The following is a 17668-nucleotide window of genomic DNA, read 5'->3' as shown; positions in this document are numbered from 1 at the left end:
GGTCTTAGTATAGTTACAACGGCTGCCCTGCCCTTACAAACCGAAACGCAATAGTGCTTTCTACATACCCAACCCAGTAGACCGAATGGTAAACCGTCGACGTCGCCCAAAACACGTCATTACGGATCCACCTGATCCATTAACGGTGCTTTTAGGTACCACAAGCACCGGTCACCGTCCTCGAACGAATTAACCCACAGACACAGCCCACTGAGTTTCTCGCCGGATCTTCTCAGTGGGTCGCGTTTCCGATCCGGTGGTAGATTCTGCGAAGCACTGCTCTTGCTAGGGTCAGTGCTCGCAACTCTCCGGTTCGAGCCCCGTGAGCTCAACTACAAACGTTAGGGCGAAGCTGAAATAGCCTCTCAAGGATATCAGCATAGGTAAGAAAAAAAAAAAACGGCAGAAATACTATTCTGCTACTAGCTACACCAGTTCGTGTCATACCCAAGAACCTATAAGCTAGCTAATGACATCTCTCCCGAATGACTCAAATGTGTTATGCCGCGTTTGCGATGCGAATATATGAGCACCCTGTATAAAATGATGAAATGTATACAGGGTGTTTGTTATATGTCCAATATTTATTTATTCCTTTATCTTGGAAACTAACAGTACATAAATCCATGTAGTATATCAAAGACAGGTAAACAAAAACAAAACGAATTTCCATTATTAAGACAACATATGGGTTGATCGTGAACAAAAATATCTGACACGGCAACGGATAGCCATCATAGTAGACCATAAGATATTTGCCAGAAGCCTGAATCTCGCTTACGACATTTTCAAGATAAGCTTACATATATACAATTTTACTGGTGGTAGGACCTTTTGAGAGTCCGCACGGGTAGGTACCACCGCCCTGCTTATTTCTGCCGTGAAGCAGTAATGCGTTTCGGTTTGAAGGGCGGGGCAGCCGTTGTAACTATACCTGAGACCCTAGAACTTATGTCTCAAGGTGGGTGGCGCATTTATGTTGCAGATGTCTATGGGCTCGAGTGACCACTTAACACCAGGTGGGTTGTGAGCTCGTCCACCCATCTAAGCAATAAAAAAAAACAAGTTCCAAACAATTACATTCGGATCTTCACGTCTTTACGGATCCATCAGATCCAATAACTCTTGTATTAGAAGCCTTTAGCTCTAACACTAGAAGTAGCTTAGGAACTCTGGTAGCCATACTCGTCAAACTCGGCAAAGCGTATCAAAAACGTAAAAAAATACACTAGTAATTTAAGCAAATCAATACGGAGACTTCATATATTGATAATATTAATAAATTAATTAGTTCGTAAAGTTACAACAGTCGAAGATTATGACCACAGAATTACATCAACAAACTGTAAGATTAGCTGAGAACCGTGAATTTCGATACAATCCTAATTAATCAGATTGCAATCATTTAATTTAATGATCTAATATTATGAATAAACCATAGTTGTTATAATCGTGTTTTATGGTGACTTCTAACAATAATCGCCCGTATAAAGATGTAAATAAATTGATTGCAGCAGATTAGCGTATGTAATGAAGTCTAATCGTAATTTATGGTAAAAATATGAATTTTTTTGATTTTTCTGATAACATTGTTAATATTTAAATTTTAAATTTCGATAATCGAATTAAGTGGTCACGTAGTAATGGCATCTTGTACTCGATTTTACTAATCGCTTCAAGATGGCAGTTTTCACAATATCTATTTCTACTGGAGGTAGGACCACTTGTGATTCCGCACGGGTAGGTACCATCATCCTGCCTATTTCTGCCGTGAAGCAGTAAAGCGTTTCGGTTTGAATGGTGGGGCAGCCGTTGTAACTATACTTGAGACCTTGGAACTGATATCTCAAGGTGAGTGGGCTGTGAGCTCGTCCACCCATCTAAGCATTAAAAAAAAACCTTTCTATTAATGAATTCCAAAAACTTTTGAATCTATAAATATACGTTTTGACTATTAGGGTTAAGCGTGTAAAGGACTATGGAGCCCGTGGGCACCACAATATGCCCTTGAGATAGGAGGTCAAAGTGGCAAGTACATTGGCTGTACAACTCTATTGATTATATGATCGCTTCGCGACAGAAGTGTTTTGTTGTAAATGTGAACATAATAATAACTAATTAGCTTTTTTTGTGATATAGTTTTTTTTTATTGTTCTTTTTTTATTACATCGCGCGCCAATAGATTTTATAATATACCAGTCTTCGTTATCTAAAGCTTAAATGATACAACTTCAAATGCCAATGCAAGTTCGTGGCGTTTGGTGTGATGTCCATTGTCTAAAGTAACACTTAACCCAAGCCGTACTATGGGCTCAGTGCGAATTTTTTAAACGATCTCGATAGCGTAAAAGTTAACTCAAATTCGTATGAAGCTGAAACGTTTGCCTACGTTTGCCGCTAGGAGCGCTGCTGTGCAAATTTGAGTTAACTTTTACGCTATCGAGAACGTTAAAAAACTCGCACTAAGCATACTGTACAGTAAGGGAAACTTCGTCTAAAACTTCGAAAAACACGAAGCGAAATACGACGACGTCCGTCTGTCTGGGTCAACAAAAAAAATATGTAGGTATATGTCAAAGTAACTCACATCTCCCACACGTCTCTTATATGTCTAATTGGCTATTAAATAAACGGATACGTCCCGGATAAAACATAACCGATTCCATAAATGTACGCACGTGTATACATATAATATGATTTTAATTAAAATATAAATAAGTTTTAATTAATTTTACGGCTCATATTTTCAATGATTGGTTTTCTTCTGGATACGTCAGAATTGATTTTGATGGATTTTTATTTGCGCATACGTGTGGGCGTATTAGCATTTTAGTTAATTACGTAATTACGGTTTCGATCAGGGCCAGACTCGAGGTGCTTAGATGGGTGGACGAGCTCACAGCCCACCTGGTGTTAAGTGGTTACCGGAGCCCATAGGCATCTACAATGTAAATACCGCCACCCACCTTGAGATATAAGTTTTTATTTTTATTTTTTTATTGCTTAGTTGGATGGACGAGCTCACAGCCCACCTGGTGTTAAGTGGTTACCGGAGCCCATAGACATCTACAATGTAAATGCCGCCATCCACCTTGAGATATAAGTTTTTTTTTTATTTTTTATTTTTATTGCTTAGTTGGATGGACGAGCTCACAGCCCACCTGGTCTTATGTAGTTACCGGAGCCCATAGACATCTACGATGTAAATGTTGCCATCTACCTTTGAGATATGAGTTCTAAGGTCTCAGTATAGTTACAACGGCTGCCCCACCTTTCAAACCGAAACGCATTACTGCTTCACGGCAGAAATAGGCGGGGTGGTGGTACCTACCCGTGCGGATTCATAAGAGGTCCTATCGCTAGTAAGCGACGAAGGATTCTAAATGTCTGTTTTATTAGTGAGCTTAAAGCTTCGAGCTTCGCTTAAAATATTATTGTCAAATAAATAACTATTAATATCCGAGTCCGATTACTACGCAGACTCGTTTTGATATTTTATAAATCAACGCTTTTAATTCTCTCAAGGGAAACGAATTATTCCGTCGGATTCCACTCAATTAGTTATGTTAATTCAAGAATTCCCTAACGGGCTACGAATATTGTGATACGGTACTGTAATTCAAGGACAGCTTTTATTAGTCTCATTTTGTTTTTTTTACATGTGATACTTATATTAAATTATCGTTAAGGAAGGAAAAATGGAATCTTTCTCGGATAGAGAACCTAGTTTATTTGAAATTGGTTAAACGATTTTTAGATATAATAAAATATTAATAAATGATGCATAAATATGTTAGTGAAACAATCCTTTTTGTGATTGTATACTACGCACTTTGAGACAAATCTCAATGAAATAGTAACAAAGATATCGGGTAGAGTAGAAGATATATCTTCCCGTTTTTTTTTTATGATTGATAAATTACTGATGGCCAGTTACAGCTGCACCAGGACAGGTTGGCGAGCAAAGGCTCAGCCATGAGGGGTGGGATTTGCTAACAACTGCCCGAGCGCCTCCGAAAGAGACCTAACAACTCAAAATCAATTGCTTCGCGAATGAATCTACTACCGGATCGGAACACCTTCCCGTATAGAGGCCTCAGGACTCATATTAGACTAGACTCTCAACACCCTTCGCATCTCATATCACCAGTTGGAGCTAAGCGGGCCATGACTTCGTTCACTATTAAAAAGTATGCATATTTGGAGTAATTCGTCTTAACTTACTAAATAATAATAATAAATAACGGGGAACAAATCTCGCACGGTCATCCAGCCTGAAATTACGATTCTTTGGATTATGATACACCAGAGGTTGACATATTTATATACATTTAAATATATAGATGTAGATGATAAACACAAAAAGAGCAAGCAAATCTGTTCATCACACAAATGTTTGGGAGGGAATCGAACTCACAACAAACGGCGCAACTTTTTTGTTTCCTACCTAAGCTGATACCCTTGAGAGCTATCCTAACCTAGGCTATGTCACGGGCCTCAAACCTGACGTTGTTACTAACACTGGCCCTAGCAAGAGCAGTGCTTCGCAGAATCTACCATCGGATCGGAAACGCGACCCACTGAGAAGATCTGGCGAGAAACTCAGTGGGCTGTGTCTATAGGTTAATTCGCTCGTCGAGCCCTTCGTCGCAAGCGACGGGTTCGATAAGGACGGTGATCGGTGCTTGTGGTGTCTAAAAGAACCGTTAATGGATCAGGAGGATCCGTAATGACGTTTTTTGGGTGACGTCGACGGTTTACCATTCGGTCTACAGGATCGGGTATGTAATTTTCAGAGGCCACGACAAGAGGGTTCTCATGTCGTGCCGCCTTCTCAAAGTGGCACAGCGGTGAGAAACTCAGTGGGCTGTGTCTGTGGGTCGGCGCTTCTAACTATTGCCACCGAGTCGGAAGCTTAAGTTTTTGATTTTTGCGTACATATGACCTTTTCAAGTTCGAACGCACGCGCGTCCTTAAAAATTTTGCATGGCGTAATATAAATTTTTATGCGCCCATCACTGCCAATAACCAGTCGGATAAATCATCGAATCGATCACCGGAACCGGTCAAGCGAAATGAACCGTAAGCCGATTAGAATAAAAACAGTCTTTTTTTTAGGCAACATCTTGCAGATAACGGGGCACGCTGTTAGCGTTTAATTCGACTCGTTTTGTTTGAGGACTGAGATGCTTTTGAAATAACGAAATATTGAAAATTTTTTTATTATTTTTTATTGCTTAGATGGGTGGACGAGCTCACAGCCCACCTGGTGTTAAGTGGTTACTGGAGCCCATAGACATCCACAACGTAAATGCGCCACCCACCTTGAGATACAAGTTCTAAGGTCTCAAGTATAGTTACAACGGCTGCCCCACCCTTCAAACCGAAACGCATTACTGCTTCACGGCAGAAATAGGCAGGGTGGTGGTACCCACCCGCGCGGACTCACAAGAGGTCCTACCACCAGTAAAAATGATAGTTTTCTGTGTTTATCTAATTCGATTAGATTAAAGGGTTATTGTGTTGATAGTCCATGTAGTATTAGGTGCTCATAGACACCAGTGTGCTTAGTGTGAGGTTTTTTAACGTTCTCGATAGCGTAAAAGTTAACTCAGATTTGTACGGATCTGGAACGTTTGCCTACGTTTGCCGCTAGCAGCAAGCACACTGAAGGCCTACAAGCGTGACAATTGAAAGTTGCAATTGTATTGTGCAAAGTGCCATATTTATAAGCGAAATGTATGACTGTTGTACATAATCACCAACCACCAGACCCGTGAAGCGATATGATAAAGCAGTAACGCAGTCGTCACATAGACAAGGACTTCAGTTCTTGTAGCCAGAAAAAATTATACATCTAAAAGTTTGGTGTGACAACCCTATAATTTTTATACCACCAGACCCATGAGGCTGTATGGATCTGAGTGTTGGGCGACGAAAGTTAAGCATGAAAGAGGAGTGCATGCGGCAGAGATGCGAATGTTGAGATGGATGTGTGGAGTAACAAGAATGGATAAGATAAAGAATGAGTACATCAGAGGAAGTGTGAAAGTGGCCCCGGTAAACAACAAATTAAGGAGCGGACGGTTAGCGTGGTATGGACATGTGATGCGTAGAGAGAAGATGCATGTGACTAGGAGATGTATGGAAATGGTAGTGCAAGGTAGAGGGGGAAGAGGTCGACCGAAGAAGACATGGATGGAGTGTGTGAATGACGATATGAGAGAGAGAGGAGTGAGTGTTGAGATGACGGCTGATAGAAGAGAATGGAAGAGAAAAATTAGCTGTGCCGACCCCACATAGTGGGATAAGGTGGAGAAAAAGAAGAAGAAGACCCATGAGGCGATATGGTAGAGCAGTAATGCAGCCGTCACATAGACAAGGGACTTCAATTTTTGTAACCAGAAAAACTTATACAATAGAAAAATTTTGGTGTGACAACCCTATGATTTATAAAACCATCAGACTCATGAAGCGATATGATAAAGCAGTAACGCAACCGTTACATAGACAAGGACTTCAGTTTTGTAACTATAAAAACTTATACAATTAAAATTTTAGTGTGACAACCCTATCACTATTTTTTTTATATCTCTGTACGCTTCTAGACAGTCGTCTAATAATCATCTTTCATCTAAACATCGCCAATATTCCTCCAGTAATATCACTCCGACTTCGTACGAACTTATCTTCTGATTTCGCTTAACCGTTTTTGGAGGTCGAATGAATCGCAAATTTTTTTTTCTCTCACTAAAGTTCATCGTGCTAAAATCCTTTCACAATAAAACCTAGATTCTTATTGTTTCGCGTATTTTTGCCTTTTATTTTACTGGCGTAGGGTTGGCACTTCACGGATTTAAAAATAGAAAAACATGTGTGCAATTCACACGTGGTAGAAGTGAAACCTTCCAAAATTAAAATACAATTATCCTAAACGTCTTAAGTATATGTAAAATTTTGTCATTAGTAAATAATTGTAAGGTAGCGCCCTCTGTGAATTGATATTTTAATTTCACGTATAATCCTAAATTAAAATTCACTACAAGAGCTTTCATACACACGTTAGTATTAAAAATCTCACAGATGGCGCTGTATTAAATAGTATGTATATTTCTGTCTCATTCTTTGCTGGCTTCATCCTACACATTTTTGTATTTGTGTCTCTTACCTGTCGTTTTTTCCGTTGCATCCGGTTTGAAATCACAACGATTCTAAAGAAGTTTTCACTTCAAAAAGAAAATTATTTTAGTCTTTAATGGCAAACGATAGTGTTAAGTGACAAATTATGCGTCGCGCACGAGATTTCCGGTCCAATAACGGATAAGATAAACAAATTACATAGTTTATATGAAGACAAAGTATAATCCAACCATCGATTCAATATTCATCAATATTCCTTACATATTAATTAAATTTATGGGTAAATCTTTAAATGTAAATATGTATATAAAAAAATAAGAGCGTGTCTGTAGATATTGCAAGAATTACCTATATTTTTTTAAATAAACAATTATAAATGTGCCATAGCACTAGGAAAAAAAGCATGATTCCAACTTACTGGTGGTAGGACGTCTTGTGAGTCTACACGGGTAGATACCACCGCCCTGCCTATTTCTGCCGTGAAGCAGTATTTCGTTTCGGTTTGAAGGGAGGGGCAGCCGCTGTAACTATACTTGAGACCTTAGAACTTATATCTCAAGGGCGCATTTGCGTCGTAGATGTCTATGGGCTCCAGTAACCACTTAAGACCAGCTGTGAGCTCGTCCACCCATTTAAGCAATAAAAAAAATAGTATTTGTATTGTCATATGACCAGACCAGATCCTGGACATTTTCTCAAATGGAGAATGAGAATTTTAGGGTGCAATATTAATAACTACTACTACTGTTTTTATTCTTTGTATTGCCTTAGTAGGTAGACGAACATACGGCCTCCCTGATGGTGAGTGGTTACCGTCGCCCATGGACTTAAGCAATGCCAGGGGCAGAACCAAGTCGCTGCCTACCGTACTGTTAGACATTGTTCAGGCGGTACACTTTCCAAGCCTCGTAATTATTTTTTTATTATTATTTACAATTCAATGATATTTAAAACGTTTCATTGAATTTTTTCAATTTTATTTTAGTCGTCAACAATAAAATTCTGCTTGCAGACAGCCCTAAATAAATGTGTCATATTTAAAATTAGTATTAATACAATTTACATAAAAGCTACGCTTGTGTACATACTTTTTTTTATTTTTTATTTATAAAAATACTCGCTTAATAAAAAATAATATGTTTATCGATAATTTTATACGCATTTTTATTTGTTAGCGTTTAATATAAGTAAAACTTATATCGTTTGTGGTATTTCAATAGCGCAGACGTAATAATGAGGCTATGCTAAATGGTTAACGGAGTGAAGTCGTCGTGGCCTAAAGGTTAAGACGGTCGGTGCATTCGTATCGAGAAGTGCGACCTAAGTTCGAATCCCGGAGACCGGTATAAATTTTTCTATTCTCGCTTGACACTATTGCCTTTTTTATTTTTTTACTATTGGAACGAAGTTCCTTATTTTGTTATTGGGAACGAAGTTCCTTATCGCGCGTTGCGAACGGGGGCTAGACGGAAAAAATTCTTACGAAAAGTTGTCACGACACTTTTTAGATCCGTCATTCTGACCAATCAACATGTAGGCGCTTATCGCGTGACATTGCTCGTATCCGATTGGTCCGCGTAATGAGTACAGTTTCTCGAGATAGCGTTTCAACAATAGTAATTTAGTTCATAGTATTGTTTTTTTCTTCTTCATAATGCCGTAATTTATTATTATAACTTAAAAAAAAATTACAATTCCTTCACTAATTAATCGAAAGGAACTTCGTTCCATCCGGGTGTCCCTTGACACCTCTGAAGTTTTTTTTGTACTAAGGGGCTACCGGATATTGACACCTTTAACGTAAATGCCGCCATCCACCTTCAGATAAAAGTTCTAAAGTCTCAGTATAGTTACAACGGCTGCCCCACCCTTCAAACCGAAACGCATTATTGCTTCACGGCTGAAATAGGCAGCGCGGTGCTATCTACCCGTGCGGACTCACAAGACATCCTACCACCAGTAAAAAGCCTTAAGCGTATAAATACACGACATATCATGTACATACACCGTGAATTCAGAGGAAAATGAGGTTGGTAAGAGAGGGTTAACTATGAATGTGGAAGGATATAGAGGAAGAGGTAGACCTAAGAAGAAATGGATAGATTGTGTGAAAGACGATATGGGTAAGAGGGGAGTGAGCGAAGAAATGGTATATGATAGAAGAGTATGGAAGGAGAAAACATGTTGCGCCGACCCCAGGTGACTGGGAGAAGGGCAGGAGAATGATGATGATGATGACACCGTGAATTCAGAGCATTGAATCGTATGTGAAAATTAAATTTTCTTTTCTCATAACCGAAAACTTATTTTGCTTAATTACGATTCGAAGCTAATAATCGACGCCAAAAAGAGACTACCATTTACATCTAAAGAATTTAGCATGCGATAGAAAGAGATAGAATACCTCTGGTTGTTTCACTTTTGGCGGGTTTGAAGTGGCGGTTTCCGGAAAATTGTTATTTTAAGTTTGCATGCATTGTAAGTTTTTATAGTCCACTCTTTTTTTTTTTTATTGCTTAGATTGGTGGACGAGCTCACAGCCCACCTGATGTTAAGTGGTTACTGGAGCCCATAGACATTCACAACGTAAATGCGCCACCCACCTTGAGATATAAGTTCTAAGGTCTCAAGTTTAGTTACATCATCAGATGGGTTATATCTTTGCTTTTGTAGGCAAGTAATTAAAGGAGGTCCAAGGTCTTGGAGAGTTAATAGGAATACCGTAAGCTACCTTATAAGAGATAGATAATAATAGAGAATAGCATGTAGATGTAGAGAAATGTAGAGAATTCGCCTATACGTTTGATTTATCTTCTCCAGCGGACCTCTTTCTTAGTTGTTACTCGTTTCTTATTTAAAATCAGAATGCAGAGCCGTAACATCTATATTAGTTAATTCTATACGAATTTACTAACATAATAATGAACTTGTGAACTTTAAATACATGATTTACGGCTCATTTAAATAACGAATTTTAATGCCCAATAAATCGAGTGATAAACATTAATATAAATATGGTTACTATAAAAATTTAATAACTGAATTTTGTTTGTTCGTTTTCTTGAATATCATAATGATAATTGTGATAGTGGAAACTTTGAGAAGCACATGACTACACCCTTGAAAGAGGCCCAGAGCAAAACATCTCATAACATCAGACATGGTGGTAGTAGTAGATATGGTGGTAGGACGTATTGTGAGTCCGCACGGGTAGGTACCACCACTCTGCCTATTTCAGCAGTAAAACAGTAATGCGTTTCGGTTTGAAGGCTGAGCAGCGGTTGTAACTATACTGAGACCTTAGAACTCATACCTCAAAGGTGGGTGGCAGCATTTACGTTGTAGACGTCTATGGGCTTCAGTAATCGCTTAACACTGGTGGAAAGCTCCATCTGGATGCATTTCTTACATTCATTTAACTCATCAATAGTAGCAGTACCATCTTCTCCTTCCCGCATAGTTCTTGTCCGAATTCCCTCCTAGTATTTCTATTAATTTCCATAAATATCGATTTCGTAGTCCGTCAGACTGGAGTACGTGATTGATTCAAGAATGGCGCTGGTAGACCAGTGATCAAGACCCTTGCGCGAACATAAAACGCCCTATAGTCCGTCTTGCTCCTAATACGATAAGTATTATTTTGTATAAATGTTATTTTCCATAGGTGTATATTTATAATGGTTATTATATTTGTATCTATATAATATATAAAAATTAATTGCTGTTTTTTTTTTTTTTTATTGCTTAGTTGGTTGGACGGGCTCACAGCCCACCTGGTGTTAAGTGGTTACTGGAGCCCATAGACATCCACAACGTAAATGCGCCACCCACCCTGAGATACAAGTTCTAAGGTCTCAAGTACAGTAACGACGGCTGCCTCACCCTTCAAACCGAAACGCATTACTGCTTCACGGTAGAAATAGGCAGGGTGGTGGTACCCACCCGCGCGGATTCATAAGAGGTCCTACCACCAGTATTTACGCAAATTATAATTTTGCGGGTTTCATTTTTATTACACGATGTTATTCCTTCACCGTGGAAGTCAATCGTGAACATTTGTTGAGTACGTATTTCATTTGAAAAATTGGTACCCGCCTGCGGGATTCGAACACCGGTGCATCGCTTCAACACGAATGCACCGGACGTCTTATCCTTTAGGCTACGACGACTACTTAGCTGTTCGTTAGTCTCGCTAAAACTCGAGAACGGCTGGACCGATTTGGCTAATTTTGGTCTTGAATTATTTGTGCAAGTCCAGAGAAGGTTTAAAAGGTAGATAAATATGAAAATGCTCGGAATTAAATAACAATTAAATGTTGTTTTTCCTTTGATATGTCACCCGTCGGACGGATTCCTTTTGTTTGTTTTAAGTTTATTTTATACAAAAATTTAGGTTTTTTGTTTATCGATTTAGGCACTACGAAGTCTGCCGGGTCAGCTAGTTTATTTATACACATTAATGATCTGGTAATTACGTAAGTATTTTTTATGTCCATGGATTACGCCAATTTTCTGATTCATCATTGACAAGAACATATTACTTCCAGAGATAAGTCTAACAATTATAATTTAATTTTAACTTTATTTTTTCTTTCATTCAATTGTATATAGGTAATATTTTGGTGTACCAAAGTGCAATAATGTATTGTGCGATCTGTATTAAATAGAACGAACAAAGACGCGAGCTAGCTTTAGTCTCGCCACTGAAATTTAACTTATTTGTATTTATTATGAACTAATTTATTATTATATAAAAGAAACGCGTTAAATAAGCTTTTAAAATGTCATTTATCTATGTTTTGTTCGATTAAATTTTATAAAATTCAACGCATTTATTATAGATTCGTTTTTATTTGTATTACTAATCTACATATTTATTTGTAGATTGCAACTTAGTGCAGTGTTAAAGTATACAAGAGATCCGGTATCTATATATATATAAATGTATTGCTGTTCGTTAATCTCGCTAAAACTCGAGAACGGCTGGACCGATTTGGCTAATTTTGGTCTTGAATTATTTGTGGAAGTCTAGAGAAGGTTTAAAAGGTAGATAGATATGAAAATGCTCGGAATTGATTAATAATAACAATTTTGTTTTTCCTTTTTTGTGTCCCCCGTCGGACGGATTCCTTTTGTTTGTTTTAAGTTTATTTTATACAAAAGTTTAGGTCTTTTATTTAACGATTGAGGCACTACGATGTCTGCTGGGTCAGCTAGTTTTAAATAAAAATAATTGTGTTAATAAATTCGTTTTGTGTTTCCATAGAAGCGTCGCACATATTTGCATAGACTAGTGGTCCCGCAGTAGTCGAAATTCGACTATAATTAATTAGAATTGTAAGTTTGTACACTATTATTATTGCATTTTATACTTCTATAATCAAAAATTTCGCCAAGACTACACTATAAAAAATATTAACAAAGACAAACAATATTTAATCTATTCTCAATTTGACAACAGACGTGAAGAACAAAAGTTTGACAATAAATAGTATGCATGCGTGTGTGCGTCAAATACATTGTATGTAGTGTGTGTAATGTTTTCTTTATGGATTTAATGTATCATTTATGCATTATTAAAAAAAAAATAGCATTGTGCACTTCTTCTCTATATTCTGTATAAGTGTGGAAAATTTCATACTCCTCCGTCCACGCAATTTTCGTAAAAAGGGATACAAAGTTTTTGCTTCACGTATTAATATATAGATAACAAATCTTGTGCTCCAATATAATTTGACCGGGAACAAGTGTGTTTTCAAACTCCATATGCGAAATGAATTCTCTAAGCATTCCTCATGTTATTGTCCTTTTGAATATGATAAGGACGTACCCGGGATATTGTATTCTTATGGAAATAGAGCATGCTGCAAACAGCAAAGTGATTTTGAAAGTAGTTCTTTTTTTGTAAGACTTTTTTTTTTGCTTAGATGGGTCGACGAGCTTACAGTCCACCTGGTGTTAAGTGGTTACTAGGGCCCATAGACATCCACAATGTAAATGCGCCACCCACCTTGAGATATCAGTTTTTTTTTCTACCTGTGCTGATATCCTTGTGAGGCTATTTCAGCTTCACCCTAACGTGTGTAGGTGAGCTCACGGTGCTCAAGCCGGAGTGTTGCTAACACTAACCCTAGCAAGAGCAGTGCTTCGCAGAATCTATCACCGGATCGGAAACGCGACCCATTGAGAAGATCCAGCGAGAAACTCAGTGGGCTGTGTCTATGGGTTAATTCGCTCGTGGTGCCCTTCGTCGCAAGCGACGGGTTCGACGAGGACGGCGATCGGTGCTTGTGGTGCCTAAAAGCACCGTTAATGGATCAGGAGGTTCCGTAATGACGTGCTTTGGGCGACGTCGACGGTTTACCATTCGGTCTACAGAATCGGGTATGTAGTTTCCAGCGGCCACGACCATAGGGTTATCAGTTTTAAGGTCTCAGTATAGCTACAACGGCTGCCTCACCTTTCAAACCGAAACGCATTACTGCTTCACGGCAGAAATAGGTGGGGTGGTGGTACCTACCCGTGCGGTCTCACAAGAGGTCCTACCACCAGTAAACTTGTTAAGTTAAAGGTGCTCATGGATACTTCATTCAAGCTGAGGGGCTAAGTTGAAGGCTCAGTTAAAGTTTGAAGGCGCTCTTCAGAGAGGACCACATGATTGCTTCTTTGCAGAAATACGTAAGAACACATAACGAATTCCATCAAGATAATTAAGACAAACGCGTGATATAGCCTACCCATAAATACAGCCCACTGAGTTTCTCGCCGGATCTTCTCAGTGGATCGCGATCCCGATCCGGTGGTAGATTCTGCGAAGCACTGCTCTTGCTAGGGCTAGTGTTAGCAAATTCTTTTAGGTTGAGCCCGTGAGCTCACCTACCCGTCTACGCGTAGATGTAATAACCCATTAGGCTACCAGCCAATAGGTAGGGAAACAAAACTATCTATCACATTTTGACCGAAAGTAAAAAACCCCGAATAAGAAGATCAAATATATTATTTATATTTCAAATCAATAACCTAATTAATTACTTAAATAAATCAATATGTAGAATGAAAAAAATGAATTATTTTAAAATTACGAATTATTTCCGAATTCAATTTTGAAAACATCAGAAGTTTTGAATAACATAAATGAAGTTACTGATGTTTTTGCAAGACGTAAACATGTTTTTTGTGACACCAAAGACTATATAAAAACTGTTTATAATAAAAACAAATTGACAAAATATAGGTGGCGGTAGGCAGCGGCTTGGCTCTGCCCTTGGTAAGCGGTAGGCAGCGGCTTGGCTCTGCCCTTGGCATTGCTGAAGTCCATGGGCGACGGTAACCACTCACCATCAGGTGGGCCGTATGCTCGTCTGCCTACAAAGGCAATAAAAAAAATAATAATATATATATATATATATATATCAATAATTACTAGTGGTAGAACGTATTGTGAGTCCGCACGGGTAGGTACCACCAGCCTGCCTATTTTGTCCGTGAAGCAATAATGTTTTTCGGTTTGAAGTGTGGAGCTGCCGTTGTAATTTAGAACTAAAACTTTAAGCTCAGGTCTTCATGTGAGTGACTTTTTCGTTGTTGATGTCTATGGACTATAGTAACCACTTAACACCAGGTGAAACGTAAGCTCGTCTACCCATCTAATTAATAAAAATAAAAAATAATTAATACCGCTTCGTAAAAATTTAGCACATTTTAAAGGTTTTCTTTGAAACTATATCATTAATGACATTTTTATGTCAGTACTGATTTAAATTAAGCTTCTTCAAGCAATACCAAATTATTTGTTAATCTATACTAATCTATACTAATATTATAAAGAGGAAAGATTTGTTTGTTTGTTTGTTTCGAATAGGCTCCGAAACTACTGGACCGATTTGAAAAATTCTTTTTCCATTAGAAGCCGACATTGTCCCTGATGAACATAGGCTACTTTTTTTAAATTTTTTTAATATTTTTTTTTTGGTTTCATGTGTGTTTTAATGTTTCCGAAGCGAAGCGAGGGCGGGTCGCTAGTCTAATATAATAATATAAAATTCTCGTGTCACAATGTTCGTTCCCATACTCCTCCGAAACCGCTTGACCGATTCTCACGAAATTTTTTATGCATATTTAGTAAGCCTGAAAATCGGCTACTATCTATTTTTCATACCCCTAAGTGATTAGGGTTGTCCACCCCTAACATATTTTTTTATTTGGTCATTTTTTGTTTGTTAGAATGAGGTATTATGTTGTTGAATGAGGTTTTGTTATTTTTATTATATATTTCCTCATCGTTCACAGCACTACATACCTCTTTCACTCATTTACCACATCCTTACACACTTACAATAAGTTAGTTTTTTTTTCTACACTAGAAATTCCCTAGAAATCTTATATATGGCAAAACAATGTTTGCCGGGTCAGCTAGTTTTAATTAAAATTTTATTTGTTTCAATTAACCACATTTAAACACTGTCCGAATTCATTTGTCATTCTCGGCACTATGATTAACACTTATTACGATTTTCCGGAACATCATATTGACGTTTGAACCATAATTAAAGCCTTATTCTACCGTAATGTATTTTTTAGACATGAATTCGCGTATTAAACTCCAAAATCACGGACGACGATAGTAAATTCTCGCGATATATTTGTGCATCTCCGGCGTACGAACGAGCGCTCTCCGCGATGGCGGTCAGCCGACTGGCGTTCACGAAATTTTACAGAATCCAGAACGTAAGTCCTATTATAGACACGAAATAGTACTCTGTGACTAGTTTGTCCCTTGCTTGACTATATAGATTCGAAGATAATCAATAAGAGAATAGTGTGCTTAGTTCGAGTTTTTTAACGTTTTCGATAACGTAAAAGTTAAATCAAATTTGTATGGAGTTGGAACATTCGCCTGCGTTTGCCGCTAGGGGCGATTTTCCAACTGCATATAAAATTGGACTAACTTTTACGCTATCGAAAACGTTTAAAAACTCGCACTAAGCACACAGATTATCTATATATTAATACGTGAAGCAAAAACTTTGTACCCCTTTTTACGAAAATTGCACGGACGGAGGAGTATGAAAATTCCCATACTTATAGAGAATACAGAGAAAGAGTGCAGAATGTTAATATTTTTTTAAATTATGCACAAAAAATACATTTAATTATATAAACATTACACACACTATCGTATATTTGACACACACGCATGCATACTATTTGCTTACTGTTAAACTTTTGTTATTGCTTAAAGTCTGTGGTCAAATTGAGAATAGATTAAATATTGTGTGTCTTTATCTATATATTAATACGTGAAGCAAAAACTTTTTATCCCTTTTTACGAAAATTACGTGGACGGAGGAGTATGAAATTTTCCACACTTCTAGAGAATATAGAGAAGAAGTGCACAATATTAATATTTTTAAAAAAAAATGCATAAATGATACATTAAATCAATAAAAAAAACATTACACACACTACATACCATGAATTTGACGCACACACGCATGCATACTATTTATTGTCAAACTTTTGTTCTTCACGTCTGTTGTCAAATTGAGAATAGATTAAATATTGTTTGTCTTTGTTAATATTTTTTATAGTGTAGTCTTGGCGAAATTTGTGATTATAGAAGTATAAAATGCAATCATAATGGTGTACAAACTTACAATTCTAATTAATTATAGTCGAATTTCGACTACTGCGGGACCTCTAGTTAATAAATATTATTTGTTTAAATTGTAGTCTTGGCGAAATCCGTGAAGTATAATAGTCTTTGACAATAGAACTTTACTTATGTTCAAACTTATAATTTCAATTAATTATAGTCGAATCTCGACTACTGCGGGGCCACTAGTAGATTATAATTATTTTTAAAATAATATTATTTAATTATTATTTTTTAGAGGTTAGTTTCTGATAGGCAACAAGTAATTTAAATTTGCGCGTTATAATTATTATAACATACAAACACAGCTGAACACACGTCCAAAATACTTTAAAATAGTACAACGGTTTGCGTACTTAATTTTTTAATTTACATACATATTATTTATATACACGAATGCATGAAGCACATATAATAATAAATATAATAGGTGAGCACCTTGAACCCAGCAACTATCAGCCCACTGAGTTATTTCCGGAGCCTCTCAGTGGGTCGCGATTCCGATGCGGCAGTAGATTCTGCGAAGCACCACTGTTGCTAGGTCTAGTAGTGTTAGCAATTTTTTTCAGGTTGAGACATTGAGTTCACCCACTCGTCTGTGCGTAGCTGCAATAGCCCTTTTCGCTACCAGGGAAAAGGTAGGGAATAAATAACAAATAAAAAAACTGCTACTAACTAAGCCGTTGTTCCATAGCTTTTTTGCAGCAAATATTAAAGCGCCGATAAGAAAGTTTAACGCGTATATTACTTTAAAATAAGATCGCTAATTGTACTTTTCTTTTGTATTTAATGCGATAGCATTGTCTATTTTTTTTTTATGTACAATAAAGAACTCTCTCTCTCTCTCTCTCTTTCTCTAAACACATAGACACA

At 37.5% G+C, this 17668-nt stretch overlaps 2 protein-coding genes across 5 annotated transcripts in view; one reads left to right on the top strand and one right to left on the bottom strand.

Annotated features, from left to right (window-relative positions):
- Positions 1-15836, bottom strand: part of LOC101740841 (protein Wnt-7b) — a 94316-nt gene extending 78480 nt beyond the window's left edge. Inside the window, exon 1 of one of the 4 annotated variants that reach the window (XM_021352859.3) lies at positions 15589-15836. The gene's annotated coding sequence lies outside the window, so the exon portion shown is untranslated. The remainder of the gene's footprint in view (positions 1-15588) is intronic. The other 3 variants (XM_062676771.1, XM_021352862.3, XM_062676770.1) reach the window with 3 other exon arrangements.
- Positions 1-17668, top strand: part of LOC101746599 (uncharacterized) — a 186127-nt gene that overhangs the window by 94588 nt on the left and 73871 nt on the right. The gene's annotated exons all lie outside the window — the stretch shown is intronic.

Source organism: Bombyx mori, chromosome 28 (assembly GCF_030269925.1).
Source record: "Bombyx mori chromosome 28, ASM3026992v2".
Classification (NCBI taxonomy): Eukaryota; Metazoa; Arthropoda; class Insecta; order Lepidoptera; family Bombycidae; genus Bombyx; species Bombyx mori.
Note: the sequence above shows the minus strand (reverse complement) of the source record. Positions and strands in the feature narration are given on the sequence as shown.